The 18,208-nt window shown below is 47.2% G+C and overlaps 1 protein-coding gene across 1 annotated transcript in view; it reads left to right on the top strand.

Moving 5' to 3' along the window:
* rbm10 (RNA binding motif protein 10) overlaps positions 1-3,036 on the top strand; it is a 151,823-nt gene extending 148,787 nt beyond the window's left edge. The window contains exon 23 of the transcript XR_006657375.1: positions 2,997-3,036. The gene's annotated coding sequence lies outside the window, so the exon portion shown is untranslated. The remainder of the gene's footprint in view (positions 1-2,996) is intronic.
* The last annotated feature ends 15,172 nt before the right edge of the window (positions 3,037-18,208 follow it).

Genomic DNA, 18,208 nt, shown 5'->3' with positions numbered 1-18,208 from the left:
CGTTTGGACTTAAGAGGAGGAGTCGGAGTTCACTGCTAGTTTTTTTGCACACAAAATACTAGTGCAGTTTCAGTTAATAAAACAGATTGTTTCTTTTTGATGACGCGTGTACTGTTGCTTGTATGCGTTGCATGCGTGTGCTTGCAGTGACTGTCACCTCCTGACGTTGGCTACACTGGCTATCTATTTCCCACACGTTGCGGGACGGCAGTGTTTGTCAGTAGGATTGAAAGACACCGTGTCCCAGTGTTGTTGCCGTTCATGCTCTCCCCACTGACTGTATCACAGACATCTGGATGGCTACCAATATTAGTTATTTCTCCTGTAGGCTGCTATCTGTCCTCGTGCTCCTAGACCTTAGTGCCGCTTTTGACACCATCGATCACCACATTCTTTTGGAGTGATTGGAAACTCTTAATTGGTCTACACGGGCAAGTTCTTGCCTGGTTTAGATCTTATCGGTCGGAAAGATATCAGTTCGTCTCTGTGGATGGTTTGTCCTCTGACAAATCAATTGTACGTTTCGATGTTCCTCAAGGTTCCGTTTTAGGACCACTATTGTTTTCACTATATATTCTACCTCTTGGTGATGTCATTCGGAAACTTTCACTGCTATGTGGACGACACACAGCTGTACATTTCAATGAAACATGGTGAAGCCCCAAAATTGCCTACCCTGGAACCCTGTGTTTCAGACATAAGGAAGTGGATGGCGGCCAATGTTTTACCTTTAAATTCAGACTACACAGAGATGCTAGTTCTAGGTCCCAAGAAACAGAGAGATCTGCTGTTTGATCTGACAATTAATCTTGATGGTTGTACAGTCGTCTCATATAAAACTGTAAAGGATCTCGACGTTACTCTGGACCCTGATCTCTCTTTTGACAAACATATAAAAAATATTTAAAGGACAGCTTTTTCCATCTTCGTAACATTGCAAAAATCTGAAATGTTTTGTCCTAAATGATGCAGAAAAAGCTAATCCATGCTTTTGTCCCTTCTAGATTAGACTACTGCAATGGTCTACTCTCCGGCTACCCGGATAAAGCACTAAATAAACTTCAGTTAGTGCTAAACACGGCTGCTAGAATCCTGACTAGAACCAAAAAATTTGATCATATTACTCCAGTGCTTGCCTCTCTACACTGGCTTCCTGTTAAGGCTAGGGCTGGCCTCTCTACACTGGCTTCCTGTTAAGGCTAGGGCTGGCCTCTCTACACTGGCTTCCTGTTAAGGCTAGGGCTGATTTCAAGGTTTTACTGCTAACCTACAAAGCATTACATGGGCTTGCTCCTACCTATCGCTCCGATTTGGTCCTGCCGTACATACCTACACGTACGCTACGGTCACAAGACGCAGGCCTCCTTATTGTCCCTAGATTTGATTTCTAATATTTTTTCTCCCCAATTGGTAGTTCCAGTCTTGTCCCATCGCTGCAACTCCCGTACGGACTCGGGAGAGGCGAAGGTCGAGAGCCTTTCCGTCCTCCGAAACACTGCCCTGCCAAGCTTCTTGACACACTGCCCGCTTAACCCGGAAGCCAGCCACACCAATGTGTCGGAGGAAACACTGTACAACTACCGACCGTGTCAGCGTGCACTGCGCCCGGCCCGCCACAGGAGTCGCTAGAGCGCGATGGGACAAACCCTCCCTTTACCCGGACGACGCTGGGCCAATTGTGCACCGCCTCATGGGTCTCCTGGTCGCGGCCAGCTGCGACACAGCCTGGGATCGAACCCGGGTCTGTAGTGACGCCTCTAGCGCTGCGATGCAGCCTGGGATCGAACCCGGGTCTGTAGTGACGCCTCTAGCGCTGCGATGCAGCCTGGTATCGAACCCGGGTCTGTAGTGACGCCTCTAGCGCTGCGATGCAGTGCTTTAAACCATTGTGCCACTCGGGAGGCCCGTCCCTAGAATTTCTAAGCAAACAGCTGGAGGCAGGGCTTTCTCCAATAGAGCTAATTTTTATGGAATGGTCTGCCTATCCTTGTGAGAGACGCAGACACGATCTCGACCTTTAAGTCTTTACTGAAGACACAGCTGGCCGCGACCTCCTGGAGACCCATGAGGCGGTGCACAATTGGCCCAGCGTCGTCCGGGTAAAGGGAGGGTTTGTCCCATCGCACTCTAGCGACTCCTGTGGCTGGCCGGGCGCATGCACGCTGACACGGTCGGTAGTTGTACAGTGTTTCCTCCGACACATTGGTGTGGCTGGCTTCCGGGTTAAGCGGGCAGTGTGTCAAGAAGCTTGGCAGGGCAGTGTTTCGGAGGACGCGTGGCTCTCGACCTTCGCCTCTCCCGAGTCCGTACGGGAGTTGCAGCGATGGGACAAGACTGTAAATACCAATTGGGGAGAAAAAATATAAAAGAAGACTCATCTCTTCAGTAGGTCCTATGATTGAGTGTAGTCTGGCCCAAGGGTGGGAAGGTGAACGGAAAGGCACTGGAGTGATGAACCGCCCTTGCTGTCTCTGCCTGGCTGGCTCCCCTCTCTCCACTGGGATTCTCTGCCTCTGTCCCTATTATGGGGGCTGAGTCACTGGCTTACTAGTGCTCTTCCATGCCGTCGTGCCAGGCTTTTTTCGCTATACTCGACTTGAGTCTGTTGAGTCACTGACGTGATTTTCCTGTCCGGTCTTGCGCCCCCTTGGGCTCGTGCGGTGGAGGAGATCTTGGTGGGCTATACTCAGCCTTGTCTCAGGGTAGTAGGTTGGTTGTCTGTTGATTTCCCTCTGGTGGTGTGGGGGCTGTGCTTTGGCAAAGTGGGTGGGGTTATATCCTGCCTGGTTGGCCCTGTCCGGGGGTATCGTCGGACGGGGCCACAGTGTCTCTCGACCCCCCCCGTCTTAGCCTCCAGTATCTATGCTGCAATAGTCTTTGTGCCGGGGGGCTAGGGTCAGTCTGTTATATCTGGTGTTATTCTCCTGTCTTATCTGGTGTCCTGTGTGAATGTAAGGATGCTCCCTCTAATTATCTCTCTCTCCCTCTCATCCCAGAGGACCTGAGCCCTAGGACCATGCCTCAGGACTACCTGGCCTGATGACTCCTTGCTGTCCCCAGTCCACCTGGTCGTGCTGCTGCTCCAGTTTCAACTGTTTTGCCTTCGGCTATGGAACCCTGACCTGTTCACCGGACGTGCTACCTTGTCCCGGACCTACTATTTTCGACCCTCTCTCTCTCTCTCTCTCTCTCTCTCTCTCTCTCTCTCTCTCTCTCTCTCTCTCTCACCTGCTGTCTCGATCTCTGAATGCTCGGGTACGAAAACCCAACTGACATTTACTCCTGAGGTGCTGACCTGTTGCACCCTCTACAACCACTGTGAATATTATTTGACCCTGCTGGTCATCTATGAACGTTTGAACATCTTGAAGAACGATCTGGCCTTAATGGCCATGTACTGTTATAATCTCCACCCGAAACAGCCAGAAGAGGACTGGCCACCCCTCAGAGCCTGGTTCCTCTCTAGGTTTCTTCCTAGCCACCGTGCTTCTACATCGGCATTGCTTGCTGTTTGGGGTTTTAGGCTGAGTTTCTGTATAAGCACTTTGTGACATCTGCTGATGTAAAAAGGGCTTTATAAATACATTTGATTGATACAAATACATTTGATTGATATCCTACTTGAAATATAATAATTGGAGGTAAAATATTGGTAGGAAGCACAGCAGGCCAGCAGGCCAGCAGAGACTGGACAGAAACACAGACAATACAGTTACGACTGAAATAATTAACATAGCAGGTTAGGAGAATTAACATAGCAGGTTAGGAGAATTAACATAGCAGGTCAGGTGAATTAACATAACAGGTCAGGAGAATTAACATAGCAGGTCAGGAGAATTAACATAGCAGGTTAGGAGAATTAACATAGCAGGTCAGGAGAATTAACATAGCAGGTTAGGAGAATTAACATAGCAGGTCAGGAGAATTAACATAGCAGGTCAGGAGAATTAACATAGCAGGTCAGGAGAATTAACATAGCAGGTCAGGAGAATTAACATAGCAGGTCAGGAGAATTAACATAGCAGATCAGGAGAATTAACATAGCAGGTCAGGAGAATTAACATAGCAGGTCAGGAGAATTAACATAGCAGGTCAGGAGAATTAACATAGCAGGTCAGGAGAATTAACATAGCAGGTTAGGAGAATTAACATAGCAGGTCAGGAGAATTAACATAGCAGGTCAGGAGAATTAACATAGCAGGTCAGGAGAATTAACATAGCAGGTCAGGAGAATTAACATAGCAGGTCAGGAGAATTAACATATAGCAGGTCAGGAGAATTAACATAGCAGGTCAGGAGAATTAACATAGCAGGTCAGGAGAATTAACATAGCAGGTCAGGAGAATTAACATAGCAGGTCAGGAGAATTAACATAGCAGGTTAGGAGAATTAACATAACAGGTCAGGAGAATTAACATAGCAGGTTAGGAGAATTAACATAGCAGGTCAGGAGAATTAACATAGCAGGTCAGGAGAATTAACATAGCAGGTCAGGAGAATTAACATAGCAGGTTAGGAGAATTAACATAGCAGGTTAGGAGAATTAACATAGCAGGTCAGGAGAATTAACATAGCAGGTGAGGAGAATTCCGTTAAGTCCCACCTCGATAGAACACCGGTGGTCATTTGCACCGGCTTGCCTTGTCGTCGTGCCTACCGAGGGCAGTATCGTTAGCTAATTGGCATGTCACGGTGACATCCATATGAACACTAGCCAGCTGTCATCATCACAGATATATGGGGAAACTAGTTAGTTAAAAGTATATTTGCTGCCATCGCCTAGGGACTCTAGCTAGCTAGCTACCTAACTAACCTAAATCTAGCTAGCTAGCTGTTGCCATAGCACCCGTGCTAGGATTCGGAATGACTGACTAAACTGACTCAGCTGGAAAGCATACGTCATCGTTTTGCAGGCCAGGAGAAGGCCCGGCTCCAGGAGGACATGCCTTTTACATCCATGGGGGGGCACAACTAGTGTTGCTTTAGAGCCCTAATAAAACAAGGTAGATTGGTCCTACTGCTGTTCAAATGTACAAACATGTATCTGAAATGTACACTACTGTTCAAAAGTTTGGGGTCACTTAGAAATGTCCTTGTTTTCGAAAGAAAAGCAAAAAATGTTGTCCATTAAAATAACATAAAATTGATCAGAGATACAGTGTAGACATTGTTAATGTTGTAAATGGCTATTGTAGCTGGAAACAGCTGATTTTTAATGGAATATCTACGTAGGCGTACAGAGGTCCATTATCAGCAACCATCAGTCCTGTGTTCCAATGGCACGTTGTGTTTGCTAATCCAAGTTTATCATTTTAAAAGGCTAATTGATCATTAGAAAACCCTTTTGCAATTATGTTAGCACAGCTGAAAACTCTTGTGCTGATTAAAGAAGCAATAAAACTGACCTTCTTGAGACTAGTTGAGTATCTGGAGCATCAGCAATTGTGGGTTCGATTACAGGCTCAAAATGGCCAGAAACACTTTCTTCTGAAACTCGTCAGTCTATTCTTGTTCAGAGAAATGAAGGCTATTCCATACGAGAAATTGCCAAGAAACTGAAGATCTCGTACAACGCTGTGTACTACTCCCTTCACAGAACAGCGCAAACTGGCTCTAACCAGAATAGAAAGAGGAGTGGGAGGCCCCGGTGCACAACTGAGCAAGGGGACAAATACATTAGAGTGTCTAGTTTGAGAAACAGACGCCTCACAGGTCCTCAACTGGCAGCTTCATTAAACAGGACCCGCAAAACACCAGTCTCAACGTCAACAGTGAAGAGGCGACTCCGGGATGCTGACCTTCTAGGCAGAGATGCAGACCTTGAACCAGGCGCTACAAAAGGCCCTGCTTTCTCCCACTGAAAATGCGGCTCGGGTAAGAGTCAAGACATACCTGCACTGGCTCCTCATCACCGAGGTGGTCAGGTGACTGGGGTAAAGCTGGCTCCTCATCACCGAGGTGGTCTGAGGTCCTGAGCGCTCTGGAGCAGGTTTTCATCAAGGATCTCTCTGTACTTTGCTCCGTTCATCTTTCCCTCGATCCTGACTAGTCTCCCAGTCTCTGCCGCTGAAAAACATCCCCACACCATGATGCTGCCATCACCATGCTTCACCGTAGGAATGGTACCAGGTTTCCTCCAGACGTGACGCTTGGCATTCAGGCCAAAGAGTTCAATCTTGGTTTCATCAGACCAGAGAATCTTGTTTCTCATGGTCTGAGTCCTTTAGGTGCCTTTTGGCAAACTCCAAGCGGGCTGTCATGTGCCTTTTACTGAGGAGTGGCTTCCGTCTTGCCACTCTAACATAAAGGCCTGATTGGTGGAGTGCTACAGAGATGGTTGTCCTTCTGGAAGGTTATCCCATCTCACCAGAGGAACTCTGGAGCTCTGTCAGAGTGACCATGGGGTTCTTGGTCACCTCCATGACCAAGGCCCTTCTCCCCTGATTGCTCAGTTTGGCCAGGCGGCCAGCTCTAGGAAGAGTCTTGGTGGTTCCAAACCTATTCCATTTAAGAATGATGGAGGCCACTGTGTTCTTGGGGACCTTCGATGCTGCAGAAATGTTTTGGTTCCCTTCCCCAGATCTGTGCCTCGACACAATCCCGTCTTGGAGCTCTACGTACAATTCCTTCGACCTCATGGCTTGGTTTTTGCTCTGACATGCTCTGTCAACTGTGGGACCTTATATAGACAGGTGAGTGCCTTTCCAAATCATGTCCAATCAATTGAATTTACCACAGGTGGACTCCAATCAAGTTGTAGAAACATCTCAAGGATGATCAATGGAAACAGGATGCACCTGAGCTCAATTTCGAGTCTCATAGCAAAGGGTCTGAATACTTGTGTAAACATGGTGTCTACAGGCCGTCAACAATTAAATATATATACAGCTCTGGAAAAAATTAAGAGACCACTGCAAATTCTTCTTAAATCAGCATCTCTACATGTACAGTGAGGGAAAAAAGTATTTGATCCCTGTCACGATCGTCTAAGGAGGAGGACCAATGCGCAGCGTTGAAGGTGAACATATTTATATTTATTAGAGTATGATCACACGATCAAAACAACAGACGAAAACGTGATGTCTACGGTTGAACACAAACCAAATAAGAACAAGAAACCACAAACAATGAATGCCTAACGGCTACCTAAGTATGACACCCAATCAGAGACAACGAGCTACAGCCCTCTCTGATTGGGAGCCACCCTGGCCAACATAGAAATACAACGACTAGAACATAAACAAATGAACACCCTGGCTCAACATACGAGAGTCCCCAGAGCCAGGGCGTGACAGTACCCCCCCCCCAAAGGCGCGGACTCCGACCGCGCCAACCAAACACAACAGGGGAGGGACCGGGTGGGCACTCCGCCTCGGCGGCGGATCCGGCTCCGGACATGACCCCCACTCCTTCTCTAAACCCCCAAAGTACCCCTGGTCCGGTCTGGCCCTGCTGACCGGAGCTGGACTGCACACTGGTGGAGCGGATAGCTTCAGCTCCGTAGTGGAGCAGTTGACCGGGACCTTACCAGGCACCGGTGACCCAGGCACGGGTCGTGCTGGACTGACGACGCGCACCCCTGGCTTGGTGCGTGGAGGAGGAACGGGCCTTACCAGGCTGACGACGCACACCGTAGGCTTGGTGCGTGGAGCAGGGACAGGCCGGACTGGGCTGACGAAGCACACCACTGACTTGGTGCGGGGAGCAGGAACGGGCCGAGCCGGGCTGACGAAGCGCACCACTGACTTGGTGCGGGGAGCAGGAACGGGCCGAGCCGGGCTGACGAAGCGCACCACTGACTTGGTGCGGGGAGCAGGAACGGGCCGAGCCGGGCTGGACGAGCACACCACTGACTTGGTGCGGGGAGCAGGAACGGGCCGGACCGGGCTGACGAAGCGCACCACTGACTTGGTGCGGGGAGCAGGAACGGGCCGCGCCGGGCTGACGAAACGCACCACTGACTTGGTGCGGGGAGCAGGAGCGAGCCGGACCGGGCTGACGAAGCGCACCACTGACTTGGTGCGGGGAGCAGGAACGGGCCGTGCCGGGTTGACGAAGCGCACCACTGACTTGGTGCGAGTGGCAGGAACAGGCCGGACCGTACTGGGAACACACACCATTGGCCCCACGTGGGGATCAGGAACAGGCCGGACCGGACTGGCAACACACGCCAGTACCTCTCGCCGTGCCTCTACATCCTCCATCCCCTCTTCGACCAGTGGCCCCCGTAACCTGGCGGCCTCCTCTGGCAACCCGCTGGGCCGCTCTATCGCGGCCTCCTGCTGGTCCGACGTCATGAGCCCCCCCCTAAAAAAATTCTGGGAGTCTCTCTTCCCCGTGGGCCAGGCCTCTATAATTCTCGCCCAACTCTCGCTCTTCTGCTTCCAATCTCCGCCATTCAGCTCCTCATTCGGCTTGACCCAGTCGAAGCTCTTCCTCCACTGTTGCCAAGTCCACCCACTCTGCTCCTCACTAGGCTGCTTGGTCCAGTTCTGGTGGTTTCTTCTGTCACGATCGTCTAAGGAGGAGGACCAATGCGCAGCGTTGAAGGTGAACATATTTATATTTATTAGAGTATGATCACACGATCAAAACAACAGACGAAAACGTGATGTCTACGGTTGAACACAAACCAAATAAGAACAAGAAACCACAAACAATGAATGCCTAACGGCTACCTAAGTATGACTCCCAATCAGAGACAACGAGCTACAGCCCTCTCTGATTGGGAGCCACCCTGGCCAACATAGAAATACAACGACTAGAACATAAACAAATGAACACCCTGGCTCAACATACGAGAGTCCCCAGAGCCAGGGCGTGACAATCCCCTGCTGATTTTGTACGTTTGCCCACTGACAAAGACATGATCAGTCTATAATTTTAATGGTAGGTTTATTTGAACAGTGAGAGACAGAATAACAACAAACAAAAACCAGAAAAATGCATGTCAAAAATGTTATAATAAATTGATTTGCATTTTAATGAGGGAAATAAGTATTTGACCCCTCTGCAAAACTTAGTACTTGGTGCCAAAACCCTTGTTGGCAATCACAGAGGTCAGACGTTTCTTGTAGTTGGCCACCAGGTTTGCACACATCTCAGGAGGGGTTTTGTTCCACTCCTCTTTGCGAGCCTGACGTTTGGCAACTCGAACCTTCAGCTCCCTCCACAGATTTTCTATGGGATTAAGGTCTGGAGACTGGCTAGGCCACTCCAGGACCTTAATGTGCCTCTTCTTGAGCCACTCCTTTGTTGCCTTGGCCGTGTGTTTTGGGTCATTGTCATGCTGGAATACCCATCCCGACCCATTTTCAATGCCCTGGCTGAGGGAAGGAGGTTCTCACCCAAGATTTGATGGTACATGGCCCCATCCATCGTCCCTTTGATGCGGTGAAGTTGTCCTGTCCCCTTAGCAGAAAAACACCCCCAAAGCATAATGTTTCCACCTCCATGTTTGACGGTGAGGATGGTGTTCTTGGGGTCATAGGCAGCATTCCTCCTCCTCCAAACACAGCGAGTTGAGTTGATGCCAAAGAGCTCGATTTTGGTCTCGTCTGACAACAACACTTTCACCCAGTTCTCTTCTGAATCATTCAGATGTTCATTGGCAAACTTCAGACGGCCCTGTATATATGTGCTTTCTTGAGCAGGGGGACCTTGCGGGCGCTGCAGGATTTCTGTCCTTCACGGCGTAGTGTGTTACCAATTGTTTTCTTGGTGACTATGGTCCCAGCTGCCTTGAGATCATTGACAAGATCCTCCCGTGTAGTTCTGGGCTGATTCCTCACCGTTCTCATGATCATTGCAACTCCACGAGGTGAGATCTTGCATGGAGCCCCAGGCCGAGGGAGATTGACAGTTCTTTTGTGTTTCTTCCATTTGCGAATAATCGCACCAACTGTTGTCACCTTCTCACCAAGCTGCTTGGCGATGGTCTTGTAGCCTATTCCAGCCTTGTGTAGGTCAACAATCTTGTCCCTGACATCCTTGGAGAGCTCTTTGGTCTTGGCCATGGTGGAGAGTTTGGAATCTGATTGATTGATTGCTTCTGTGGACAGGTGTCTTTTATAAAGGTAACAAGCTGAGATTAGGAGCACTCCCTTTAAGAGTGTGCTCCTAATCTCACCTCATTACCTGTATAAAAGACACCTGGGAGCCAGAAATCTTTCTGATTGAGAGGGGGTCAAATACTTATTTCCCTCATTAAAATGCAAATCAATTTATTATAACATTTTTGACATGCATTTTTCTGGTTTTTGTTTGTTGTTATTCTGTCTCTCACTGTTCAAATAAACCTACCATTAAAATTATAGACTGATCATGTCTTTGTCAGTGGGCAAACGTACAAAATCAGCAGGGGATCAAATACTTTTTTCCCGCACTGTATGACAGCCATTCCATTCCAGTGTCTGTTGAATTCCAACACAGGCACACCTCATTCTACTGAATTAGGTACTGATTAGGTGATCACCTGAACCAAATCTTATTTAACGGGGAAAAGTATAAAAACCGCTGCTGTGGTCATCACTATCCTCTAGCAATGGGACCAGATGGATGGCAAAAACAGTGCTAATAGTACCTCAAAAGTAATATTAATCAAAAAATAACTATTTACCATACCAAAAGAGTTGAAAAGGAAAGTTTTGAGCGAGGAAAAGAAAGGTTCAATTCTGGCTTTACTGGCAGAGGGATACAGTGAGCGTCAGGTTGCTTCCATCCTTAAAATTTCAAAGACTGCGGTTCATAAGAACAAGGTCAAGCAGCAGACATTGGGGACAACAAAGCTACAGACCGGCAGAGGGCGAAAACGACTCTCTACTGACCGGGATGACATCAAGTGACCTACAAAAAGAATGGCAAACGGCAGCTGGGGTGAAGTGCACGGTGAGGACGGTTCGAAACAGGCTCCTAGGGGCAGGGCTGAAGTCGTGCAAAGCTAGAAAAAAGCTTTGCACGACAGCAGTGTCTCGCACCCATTGTGAAATTTGGTGGAGGATCGGTGATGATCTGGGGGTGCTTCAGCAAGGCTGGAATCGGGCAGATTTGTCTTTGTGAAGGACGCATGAATCAAGCCACATACAAGGTTGTCCTGGAAGAAAACTTGCTTCCTTTTGCTCTGACATTGTTCCCCAACTCTGAGGATTGTTTTTTCCAGCAGGACAATGCGCCATGCCACACAGCCAGGTCAATGAAGGTGTGGATGGAGGACCACCAGATCAAGACCCTGTCATGGCCAGCCCAATCTCCAGACCTGAACCCCATTGAAAACTTCTGGAATGTGATCAAGAGGAAGCTGGATGGTCACAAGCCATCAAACAAAGCTGAGCTGCTTGAATTTCTGCGCCAGGAGTGGCATAAAGTCACCCAACATCAATGTGAAAGACTGGTGGAGAGCATGCCAAGACGCATGAAAGCTGTGATTGAAAATCAGGGTTATTCCACCAAATATTGATTTCTGAACTCTTCCTAAGTTAAAACATTACTATTGTGTTGTTTAAAAATGAACATGAACTTATTTTCTTTGCATTATTCGAGGTCTGACAACACTGCATCTTTTTTGTTATTTTGACCAGTTGTCATTTTCTGCAAATAAATGCTCTGAATGACAATATTTTGATTTGGAATTTGGGAGAAATGTTGTCAGTAGTTTATAGAATTTAAAAAAAAGTTACTTTTACCCAAACACATACCTATAAATAGTAAAACCAGAGAAACTGATAATTTTGCAGTGGTCTCTTAATTTTTTCTGCAGCTGTATATACACTACCAGTCAAAAGTTTGGACACACCTACTCATTCCAGAGTTTTTCTTTATTTTTACTATTTTCTACATTGTAGAATAATAGTGAAGACATTAAAATTATGAAATAATACATATGGAATCATGTAGTAACCAAAAGAGAGTTAAGCAAATCAAAATATATTTTCTATTTCTATTTGAGATTCTTCAAATAGCTACCCTTTTCCTTGATGACAGCTTTGCACACTCTTGGCATTCTCTCAACCATCTTCACCTGGAATGCTTTTCCGACAGTCTTGAAGGAGTTCCCACATATGCTGAGCACTTGTTGGCTATCATTTGTTTTTCAACAGGACAATGACCCAACACACCTCCAGACTGTGTAAGGGCTATTTTACCAAGAAGGAGAGTGATGGAGTGCTGCATCAGATGACCTGGCCTCCACAATCCCCCGACCTCAACCCAATTGAGGTGGTTTATGATGAGTCGGACCGCAGAGTGAAGGAAAAGCAGCCAACAAGTGCTCAGCATATGTGGGAACTCCTTCAAGACTGTGTTACGAACCCCGTGGCTTTTAAACGTCTAGGGTGACGGACATGAGACCCGTAACATAAATTCATGCAAATTATAAGTGTAGTATGGAACAGTGAGAACAAATAGGACACAACTACCATGAACTACCGTCAAACACACATGGTTTATTTCAGAACACACGGTAAGGGTTTGGGAAAAAGGGCTGAGCAGGACCCAAGAAATGAAACAATAGTGTAAAACCCCCTAAACTGATCTCGCCTGCCTAAAGAACCGCTAGGCTACTGCTAGTCATACAAAAGTACAGTGGGTGGTCCGCTCCAGGTCTAACTAGTGTTTTTAGACAGATTTCTTGCTACGGGTAATGTACGCCCAAGGGCAACTAGCTTAAACTCCCCTTTTTCCCAGAAACACACAAAGCTACAAAACAGGGTAATCAGCAATAAAGTAGGTACACAATACACAGGACACAACAGTATCCACACTCACATAAAGAAATGTATTCTAACAAAGTTACCAATAGGGTAACCAACAACTTAGTGAGTACACATCACACAGGACACCACCGTGTCCATACTCACATATGGCAAAAATCTCTCTCTCCTGCCACAAACACAAGTCTGGTTTTTATAAAATGGGATGTGTGATTTAACAAACGAATAACAGGTGGTGCAATTAACAGGAATGTTCACTGATTGGTCCAATCAGCAGACACCTCAACGACCACCAATCAGGAACATACAGGACACCTGTGATTAGGGCAGAAGGAGAGAAACACACAAAAACACAGGATACCTGTATCCGTAACACTCCCACCCTTAAAAGAGCAAACCAAAATGGTTTGCGACACACGTACTATCACAACACCCAAAATTCAATAATCATCCTGCCGGGATAACAAAAAAAAACCTAGATCATTACACACGAGACAAAGCATCTGCCAACACATTATCTAACCCCTTTTTGTGGCGGATCTCCAAATTATAATTTTGCACGACAAGTGCCCAACGCATAAGGCGTTGGTTCTGGTTGTACATCCGGTGGAGAAAAAACTAAGGGATTATGGTCAGTATACACTACCACTGGTAATGCACTGGAACCAACATAAACTTCAAAGTACTGCAGAGCTAACAACAAAGCTAGAGCTTCTTGTTCAATGGTGGAATAGTTTGTCTGACATTTGTTAAATTTCCGTGAAAAATAACAGACAGGATGGTCCACTCCACTCTGGTCTTGCTGCAGTAGAACAGCACCAGCACCTCTGGCACTTGCATCTACCTCCAGTTTAAACGGCCGCTCAAAATCTGGCGCAGCCAGAACAGGGAGTACTACACAAGAGTGCTTTAGCAGTGTTGAAAGCAGTACAACAATCTTCAGACCATACAAATTTTCTCGCCGGACTGAGCAAATCCGTTAATGGAGCAACTACCGCAGAGAAATTTTTACAGAAACTACGGTAGTAGCCAACCATCCCTAAAAAAACGGCGTAGCTCTCTTCTGGTGGTAGGTGCGGGAAATGCGTTTATAGCTGAGACCTTGGCATCTACAGGGCGCACCTGACCATGGCCGACCTGTTTACCAAGATAAGTAACAGTGGCCTTCCCAAACTCGCACTTTGCTAAGTTCAGGGTTAGAGAAGCGGTTGCTAGACGTTCACACACTACCCTTAGAGTGTTAACATGATCAGACCACTCAGTTGAATAAATTACCAGATCATCAAGGTAAGCACTACAATTAGGAACTCCAGCCAATACTGTGTTAACCAGACGTTGGAAAGTGGCTGGTGCGTTCCGCATCCCAAATGCCATGACAGCATATTGTAGGAAGTGATCTGGGGTCACAAAGGCAGAGATGTCGGAGGCACGTGGGGTTAACGGCACCTGCCAGTAACCTTTAGAAGATCTAATTTGGTTACATAAGTAGCAGCACCAACAGTATCAATACAGTCATCCAGTCTGGGTAACGGGAACGAGTCGGGCACTGTGACAGCATTGACTTTCCGATAGTCCGTACATAATCTGGATGTCCCATCAGGTTTAGGAACCAGAATGCACGGAGAACTCCAAGGACTTGAACTTGGCATAGCCAGGTTATTCTCCAGCAAATAACCGACCTCACCCCTCATTATCTTTCTCTTAGCGACGTTGACACGATAAGGATGTTGCTTGATAGGTGCAGCGTTTCCAACATTAATGTCATGTTCTAACACATTTGTACATGTAGGAACATCATTAAAAAGACATGGAAAGCTGTGTAACAGTCTCACAATATCATCTGACTGTCTGTCCGTTAAATGAATCAGGCTTGCCGGGAGAGACAACAGCATCTCTGAATTGGGCAATCTAGCACACTGCTGCTGAGTATTGCGCAACTCCAAACCATCTCCGTCCACATCATTAACATGACCTCCCACTATAGCCGTAGCAGCAACAGAGACAGCCGACTCGGCCAGTTTCTCTGGACTGTCTACCTGAGTGACGGGTCTGTTGTGGTATGTCTTCAACATGTTAACGTGGCACACACGAGATTGGCGTTTTCTATCAGGAGTCTGTATCACATAGTCAGTTTCAGTTAGTTTCTTTTCAATGACATAAGGACCAGAGAAACGTGCTGACAATGACGCTCCTGGCACAGGCAACAACACAAGAACTCGGTCACCTGGCTGCAGTGAACGAGAAACAGCCTGTGTGTCATAGTGTCGTTTCATCCGTTTCTGTGAGGAAGACAGCGCTTCCTTTGCTAGAGCACAGGCAGCATGTAGGCGCTCACGAAAGCGACTAACGTAGTCCAACACATTTTCTTTCACACACAACTCTTGTGACAAAAACTGATCCTTAAGGACTTTCATAGGTCCTCTCATGGTGTGTCCAAACACCAGTTCAGCTGGGCTGAACCCTAGGGATTCCTGTACTGTCTCACGGACAGCAAACAACACTAGAGGAACTCCCTCATCCCAATCTTTCTCAGATTCCAAGCAATATTTACGGAGCATAGACTTCAGGGTCTGATGCCAACGTTCAAGCGCACCCTGAGACTCTGGGTGATATGCGCTTGACACACGGTGTGTAACTGACAAGGATTTTAACACTTGTTTGAAAAGTTTAGAAAGGAAATTCGTACCCTGATCAGTTTGTATCACCCTAGGTAATCCAAAAGTTGAGAAGAATTTGATCAACGCTTTACTCACCACTGGAGCAGTAATCCTTCGCAGAGGAATGGCCTCTGGGTACCTGGTGGCCACACACATAATTGTCAACATAAACTGGTTACCAGATTTTGTTTTTGGTAATGGTCCAACACAATCAACCATCACATGTTCGAATGGTTCACCTATGGCCGGTATGGGACAAAGAGGCGCGGGGGAAATAACCTGGTTCGGTTTCCCAACTACTTGACAGGTGTGGCAAGTCCGACAGAACTGAGCCACATCTTGTTTTAAGCCAGGCCAAAAGAAATGTCGCAAAACTCGATCATAAGTCTTGGTGACTCCCAGATGTCCGGACCACTGGTGATCATGAGCGAGGGATAAAACATTTTGTCGAAAGGCTGTAGGAATCACTATTTGGTAAACAGCATTCCAATCTCCGCCAGCGTCAACATGGGATGTCCATTTACGCATGAGGAGATTACCATCAATGAAGTATGCCATGTTTTTCTTCTTTAGCTCGTCCTCTGAGACAACACTAGAAAAACATTTAGCCAGACTAATGTCAACCTGTTGGTTAGCGATCAGCTGCTCACGAGTAACTGGTAACTGTATTGCTTCAGCAACAAGTTCCACATCCTTCTTCCTTTCTCTGGGCTGTTGGTCAGACTGCACCAGCTTACCAGAGGTAGCACCCGAACTATCCTCTGGGTCACACTCTCTGAATAGAATCGTGTCTGACAAATCTATCACTTCACCCACTTGTCGTGCTTGAGCACGTGTGACAGCACAAGCGGGGAACACATCTGGATAACCCTGTGCCAGCTCCTCGGAGAGAGACTGGTCACTTTTATCCAATACCTCCAATACGGGTATCACCTTTCCTCCGGCAATATCGTTGCCCATTATAAATGTCACACCTTTTACTGGCAACATAGGACGTACGCCCACTCTGAACAATCCACTGACTAACTCAGAGTGTACGTTCACAAAGTGCAATGGCACTGGGACAAATCCCATTTCAATTCCTTGTACTAACACACTGGAACCACAATATGTATTACTGGACAAGGGCAACACATCAGCGAGTATGAACGACTGCGCCGCACCAGTATCTCTGAGGATTCTAACTGGACGCTGAGACGCTTCGTCATTTGATATAGAAACAAACCCCTCAAAAATGAACGGTTCATAACTGTGATCTGGGACAGGGACTTTCAAACCACATTCACTATGAGGCTTCTGTCTTGATTCCGGCTTTACAACCGTACGAATCAGCCCAACACCCGTTGGCGGTCTGGCGTGCTGAGGCATCCCCGGTTTGCGTTTTAGCAGAAAGCAATCATTAACTATATGTCCCACCTTATGACAATAGAAACAGTGACGCACATCTTTTGGGCGTGCTGGATGTACTGCTGGTCGACTAGGACTAAAAGTTAGCAACTCTGCAGCCCTGCTCTCCGTACGAGGCGAAAACACGCTCTTATGCGTCAACACAAACTCGTCTGCCAATACAGACGCTTCCGACAGTGAGGATACTTTCTGTTCGTTCAGATAAACTACAATGCGTTCCGGTAAACAATTTTTAAACTCTTCTAACAAGATTAACTCCCGTAGAGAGTTAAAATCAGTTACCTTACTAGCACTGTGCCATTTGTCAAACAGATTTCCTTTGTCTCTAGCAAACTCCACATAAGTCTGAGTAGGAGACTTTTTATGAGACCTAAATCTCTGTCGATATGCCTCAGGAACAAGCTCATAGGCACGAAGAACAGTAGCTTTGACCACTTCATAATTCAAACTGTCTTCAAGAGGTAGCGCTGCCAGAACCTCTTGGGCTTTACCTGTTAGTTTACACTGAAGTAATAGGCACCATACCTCTTCGGGCCATTTCAATGCTACCGCTATCCGTTCAAACACACTGAAATAGGAATCAACCTCCGACTCCCTGAACACAGGTACCAAGGTGATCTGCCTACTAATATCAAACGTAGTAGACGACCCAGCTGGTGAGGATGGCTCACTAGCAGGCATAGTATGAGCAGAGACTAACCTCGCTGTTTCTGCCTCTAGTTCCATTTTACGCAACTCCAGTTCTTGATCAAGCCTACGCGTCTCCAGTTCCATCTTACGCGTCTCCAGTTCCTGATCAAGCCTACGCGTTTCCAGCTCTGCCTCTAGCTTACGCGTCTCCTGATCAAGCCTACGCGTTTCCAGTTTGTCTAGCCTGATTTGTGCCCGCTCTTCCGCCTCCATTTGGAGCCGTGTCGAGCGGACATCCATCCTGGCATCACTGTCAGTCAGTGGGGAGAGTGGGTCATAACGGGGCAATGTGGCTGGAACCTTAGTCTCGTCCTCAGACACTGATGGGCTTACAGGACCAGCAACCACATCCCCTACAGGAGCAGCAGACTCAGGCGGCGGTAACTCAAGCACTCGCTCGTTCAATAATATCGCTAACACTACTTCCCTAACTTCTGCTTTCACTAAACCCCTCGGTATGGGTACAGAAAAGTGGTCAGCCAAAGCCTGTAGATCCACTCTACGACAATTCTCAAAAATCTCCCACGTAGGGTTTTCCAAGAATGCTTCCAAATCAAAAGTAGCCATCCTACTAGCAACACGAGCCGTCGACTACTGAACACACAAAAAAAACAGGTAGGACAGCTGCCAAGCTCAACACTGAACCAGACACTTACTAATTTGCATGAGTAGCATGGGATAGATCCCGGACGAACCCCCACTTTATGTTACGAACCCCGTGGCTTTTAAACGTCTAGGGTGACGGAC

The sequence above is a fragment of the Coregonus clupeaformis genome, chromosome 24 (genome assembly GCF_020615455.1).
Source record: "Coregonus clupeaformis isolate EN_2021a chromosome 24, ASM2061545v1, whole genome shotgun sequence".
NCBI classification, from domain to species: domain Eukaryota; kingdom Metazoa; phylum Chordata; class Actinopteri; order Salmoniformes; family Salmonidae; genus Coregonus; species Coregonus clupeaformis.
The sequence above is the reverse complement of the archived record's forward strand: the minus strand, read 5'-3'. Positions and strand labels throughout refer to the sequence as shown.